A 6,112-nucleotide genomic window follows, 5' to 3' on the forward strand; every position below is an offset into this window, starting at 1 on the left:
CCACCACGGTGATCAGTACACAATTCAATTGTGAAGTAGGTGAGGGCTGATGACTTAACTTTGGCTTTGAACAAATTACAAATGGCAGAATACCTAGGGTTTCCATGAGGCTTGACCCCAAGGTGAACCAAACTTAGGAAAGTTCCACTTTCCTCATGGGTTGGAAATCACAATTGGCTGCAGGGTACACAAGAAGGGGCTGGGGTGTGACCGCTGTCTCCTCCCCTGACTTTTGCCTCCTGCTACCAGTCAGTGGTGGTGTTGGCTGGGGGTGCGGGCTGTGAGTGTGGGGGATGCGTGGGTGAGTGGTAATGGCTCTCGGGATCTCTGCTCTGGTTCTACTGTGGCAGGAAGAAAAAGGTCTAACGCCAAAACGTTCCTCTCTGCTGTCCCCAGTGCAGTATTTTTCCACCTACTCCTCTGGCTTCAGGATCGATTTAAATAGAGAGAAAGCAGGTGGGGAGAGAGGAGAGAGACCAAAGGAACTGGAGACAGATGACAGCGGAGAGGGGAAGAGGAAGAGGAAGGAGGGACTTGGTGGGTGGGGAGAGAGGCCAGGCGAGCAGAAAAGAAAACAGGAGCTGAAAGAAGATAAGCAGAGGAAGTGGGGGCAAGAAAATGAAAAGGGAGAGAGATAATAAGAGGAGGGTGGGGGAAGCTCAGCTTTGCGGGCGCTTGGCAGAGACTCCTCCTCCAGCCAACTGAGGAATCTGCCTTCCTAAAATCCATCTGGAGCCCAGCGCACCCCAACCTGGGGAGAGGAAAGCAGGGATGTGCCTTGCCTGGTGGCATGGTCCTGGTGGTGAGCTCCTGGGCTTCATGGGGATGTGTGATTAGGGCTGTGCCACCCTTTGTGCTCACCTGACGGGAGACCTCTCCCCTGACCCCAGAGCCTCTGACCATGCCTCAAGCACAAACCAGGTGCCTACCATTATATTCCTTTCTGTAGAAGAAGGCACTCGGCATGGAAAGCATCCCTCTGTTTGGTCCGAGAGAGGTGACCTCTGAAAGGAACCCCCACTCCCACCCCTGGCAGTGCCCAGCCAGGAGAGGTGTAGGCTCTCTGGGGGTGATTCCCATACCTGGGGATCTGTTTGTTCCTTTCTGTCCTGGGGCTTTGGCTTAGGAACAGACTCACAAACAGTGGAGTTTACGGGCACAGTTCTATGTATCTGTGTTGCCATGACCACAGTGAGGGCTGCCCCAATTTTCTCCTCTGCCCTATACTCTGCTCCTTTCATAGGCTAAAACCTCTGTCGCTCTCCCCCATCTAAGCATTAACCAGGCCCAGGCCTGCTTAGCTTCCCAGATCAGAGGAGGTCAGGTGTGTTCAGGGGGGTATGGCTGTAGTGTCCCTCTCTCTCTCCCTCTCCCCCTTCAATTCCCATTTCCTTGCTGCCCCTACCCAGCACTATTCCTAATTTCCATAGAACTTAACCTCCGCCACCCCCCACCCCCGAAACCCCCACCCCCATCCCTGTTTCTCACTCTGGAAGGAGTAAAAGCTATGCATGTTTATCTCCTAAGACCGCAGGCTCCCAGGAGCTGGTCCCCACTGTTGTGGGTGGGAGGGCATCCTATGCTGTAACGGGGGGCAGAGGGGTGAAGGGCCTTGGGCTCAGTGTGTGAGACTGGTGGGACCTGGCGTTTCCGGCATCCTCTGAGGAACTGTCCTCTTCTTCCTCAGGTATGCCTTCAGCACACCCCATCCTGGTCCCCAGGCATCTGCAAGGACAAGCCTCTTAAAACCTGTTGCACTCTTTCTTCCAATTCCTGGTCAAGATTCATCTTCCCCTGTGAGCTTTCCTCATTTAACTCCACGGCCTCAAGCACCAGGACTCCTCTCCACTTTTGAGTCTACTCTGGAGTATTGATGTGTGCTTGCTTCTGTGGTACATGCCCCTGCCTACATTCTGTGCTGGATTTGTGTCCAGATCCCTCTGCAGCCCCGGGAGTAGTTTTGTCAGTCAAGGACAGCTTGCTGTGCCCGCCTCCAAATCCCCTCCCCAATACCAGACCTCTGTCCCATGGCAAACCCATTCTGTGTAGACTGGCAGGACCAGCCTGCCTTCGTTTCTTCCACTCAGCCCCACCTGCCCACAGGGACTGGCACCGGGGCCATGCAAGTCCAAACAGTGCCTTCTCTGAGATTTGACGTTAGGATATGAGCTCTGTCTCTGGACTGTGAACTGCAGGACGATTTAGGCTTGGGCTCTCAGGGGCCACATTTTTTATTGCATGAAAAGAAACCAGCAAATGTCAGGAAACAGTGTCATGGCTAATATGGTATGTTTACCCATCATTCTGGGAATTCGTTGAGGGCAAAGGCTATGTCACCCTTATCAGAGTGGAACTCCCTACGGGCAGGAACGGGTTTCCCCTACTAAATTGGGATCTCTCCTAGACAGGAGTGACTAAAGCAGATTAAGTACTAAATTCCTGGTAGTATAACCAGTAAAATATGCATTTAAAGCTCCTCACTGAGGCTTAACCCCTTATTCAGATATCTTTATGAAAATTCCACCTGATGATAAGCTCTACCTGGGTAGTAACTATCTCATTTGCCATTTGAGGTACTGAGTCTAAGAGAAAGACAAGGCAAACTCTGCCTTGGGGAATGTACAGTCCCAGAGCAGAAGGTGTATATGCTATGATGGACATACATAGAGAGTCCAGTGGGGAGCATGGGGAGAAACGGAAACACTGTCTCAGGATGGGTCTGAAAAATCTTCAGAGAAAAGATCCCAAGCCAAGTGCTGAAAGAGGCACAGGTGGAGAACGCATTCCAGACCAAGGGAACAGCCTCAGCACAGGTGTGAGGTGCTTGAGAAGGGGAGGTGGGTGCCAGATGTTGGGGGACGGTGAAGCTGAATCACCCCCAGGTGTTCAAGGGCGTCTTCCCATCACTCCGCTCCCAGCTCTTCCCTTGCCGCAGTCTTCAATGGAACCATCTTCTGCTGTTTGGAATCTATGGTCCTTCAGGGCACCAGCAATATCCTTCAAACGACCTCCTTCCTTAGTCTTCATCTTCAGGATACCATGAGTCAGAATCCTCCGCTGCAAGTCCCACTAACCAACTCTCTCTGTTAGAAGCACAAATAAAATATGAAATTTACAGAAATATAAATGGAGTGACGTATTTCATCAGTTTAGGGTACAAAGGTCAGCTGGGCATGTCGGCTAACGCCTGTAATTCCAGCACTTTGGGAGGCTGAGGCAGGCAGATTACCTGAGGTCAGGAGTTTGAGACCAACGTGGTGAAACCCCGTCTCTACTAAAAATATCAAAAATTAGCCAGGCATAGTGGTGGGTGCCTGTAGTCCCAGATACTCAGGAGGCTGAGACAGGAGAATCACTTGAACTCGGGAGGCAGTGAGCCGAGATTGTGCCATTGCACTCCTGCTTGGGCAACGAGTGAAACTCTGTCTCAGAAAAAAGGAAGGTCACAGATCTTTGAATACCTAAATCAATCCTTTAAGCAGCCACTTTCCCCATTGAGCAGGCAGCCTCTCTTAGTACCTTCTCTTTCTCCCCAGTGCTTGCCCCTGACAATGGAAGGAAAAGCCCTAGGGCTTGTGTAGTGTGATGGGTCAGTAAACACATGACTAGAGAGCCTGCCCAGTCCCTGCTTCTCTCACTACCTCCTGAATGATGGCTCTGCATTGGTCTCACAGAGTCCAGTGGGGTTTTCCCATGGCAGCCTTTATGCCTTTGCCAATCAGACGCCTGCTCAGATCCGTTCAGGGCTGTGCCACTTCTGGGTTTCTTATACAGTGCAAGTGAGCTTTTACTCACCTGCTTTGCTACTGTCCCCACTGGTCACCAGCTAAGTAGCTGGGTCTGGGAGTCTAGCCACTGCCACACTAGCCACACTCTGTGCCAGAACCGGCCACCTTGCCATCAAAGTAATGCAGGGTCCAGTATAAAGGCAGATGATGGGCCTATACCAGTGCTTCCCAAATTTCACTTTGTGTTAGAATCACCTGGAGAGCTTCTTCAAACACAGGTCTGGGGGCCACACACTCAGACACTCTGATTCAGTAGGTCTTGGATGGGGCCTAGTAATCTGCATTTCTAACAACTCCCACAAGATGCTGATGCTGCTGGTCCACAGGCCACCCTTTGCTTAGGCCTGTCTGAAGTTGCCCTCAGGATGAATTCTCCCGTGGGACCCCTGCTGTCTATTCTCACCAGTAATGTGTAAGGTCATTACCATCTCAGTCCATCAGGACCTACTGAATTAGAGTAAATAAGAGATCAGTGTCCTCATCCTTTTCCTTTCAAGGGGCTCCCTGGGCGCAATATGCAAATGTGTCTACAGCTTCCCAGCTACCCTCTACTCCTCTATTCCAATAGTTTTCACAGTGGGGTCCACAGACCAGCAGCAACAGCATCACCCGATAACTTGTAATTTAATGGAAATCCCAATTCTCAGGCTTCAGCACAGACCTCCTGTGGGCAGGAGTGAGGAGAGAGCTCCTCTTCACTGGGTTTTTCACTAGCAAGTCAAAGCAGGAGGCTAGGCGCAGTGGCTCAAGCCTGTAATCCCAGCACTTTGGGAGGCCGAGGCGGGTGGATCACGATGTCAAGAGACCAAGACCATCCTGGTCAACATGGTGAAACCCCGTCTCTACTAAAAATACAAAAAATTAGCTGGGCACAGTGGTGCGTGCCTGTAATCCCGGCTACTCGGGAGGCTGAGGCAGGAGAATTGCCTGAACCCAGGGGGCGGAGGTTGCGGTGAGCCGAGATCTCGCCATTGCACTCCAGCCTGGGTAACAAGAGCGAAACTCTGTCTCAAAAAAAAAAAAAAAAAAAAGAAAAAAAAAAGAAAGGCAAAGCAGGGCGGGTGAACATTTTAGGATTGGCTAGTTTGGGTAATGTCAACAGGCTTTAAACTACAGGGGTGGTCTCCATTGCCTGGGACCTGGCCCTGGGATGCTTAGGGCAGAAGAAGATTGCTTCCCAGGGTAGAATGGCATATAGAGGTCTGTCTCTGGGGGGGCTAGCTCGCACATCAAAGGCCTGCTTCCACTGAGCCCGATGCTCTCTAAGAACCTGGCGAGCCCAGGGAGGAGCAGTCTCTCTCCCACCAGAAAGATGTTTACATGTCAAAACATCATAATACATATAGAAACTTACACTCACTGATTCAGAAACTCTGGGGTGCAACTCAGCACTCTGTTTTCACAGCCTTCCAGGGGTTACTGATGGAAACCACAGGATGAGATGCTTCGCTCTATTCAAGAGCCACCGGAAGGGCAGCCTTTGCTGAGCCATAATATAGGTCCTGTTAGCCCTCTCCTAACTTTACCTAAGCTCCAGGGGTGCTTGGTGACTTTCCTAAGGTGACTGGCTGGATCAATTCAGCAGCTGCCAGCCACACACCAAGAGGCGGGGCAGGAGGAAGTGGCTGCAGAGTACGGTCACTGTTGTCCAGCCCTGCACTGCAGGCTGTGTGCCTTTGGGCATGTCGCTAACTTCGTGTCTTCTCAGCAGAATGTGGGGACAGGACCTACCAATCTCCAAAGTTTCTTTCAGTGCTGCTGTTTCTTGATTCTCCTTATCACTTCTGAACGTCCTTATCTGTAAGACAGCGACACTGCCCACCCTGGGATTATAGAGATGATGAAATGAGGTGATGTATGCGGAAGCACTCAACATCTGCTACAGGCTTGATAAATGTTAGCTGAATTTTAAATTATTCTCTTGTCCTTCCAGTTCTGCCCAAACTCGACTTTTCCTTCTATCCACCCCCACTCTGCTTTTACAGCAGGCCTCGGGAACCCTCTCCTCTCCAGGATTGTCTGCTCCTTATAGAACTAGCATCCTTATACCCAACAAGTATTATGAGGAGAATAATCCCCCATATAATTCCTAAAGAATCTTGGGATGGAGGGGAGGACTGGAGTCCTGCCTATGCCACTAGCTTGCTGTGTGACCTTGGACAATTTGCTTAACCTCTCTGTGCTTCCATTTCCATCTCTGTAAAACGATGGCTCTTCATAGCACCCACATCAGAGTTTTTGTCGGGATGAAATGAGTTAATCAATACATGTGGTGAGATTCAAGCAGTGCCTGGCATGGAGCTGTCTAGGTTAAACAGCGCCTA

The sequence above is a fragment of the Callithrix jacchus genome, chromosome 19, assembly GCF_049354715.1.
Source record: "Callithrix jacchus isolate 240 chromosome 19, calJac240_pri, whole genome shotgun sequence".
NCBI lineage: Eukaryota > Metazoa > Chordata > Mammalia > Primates > Cebidae > Callithrix > Callithrix jacchus.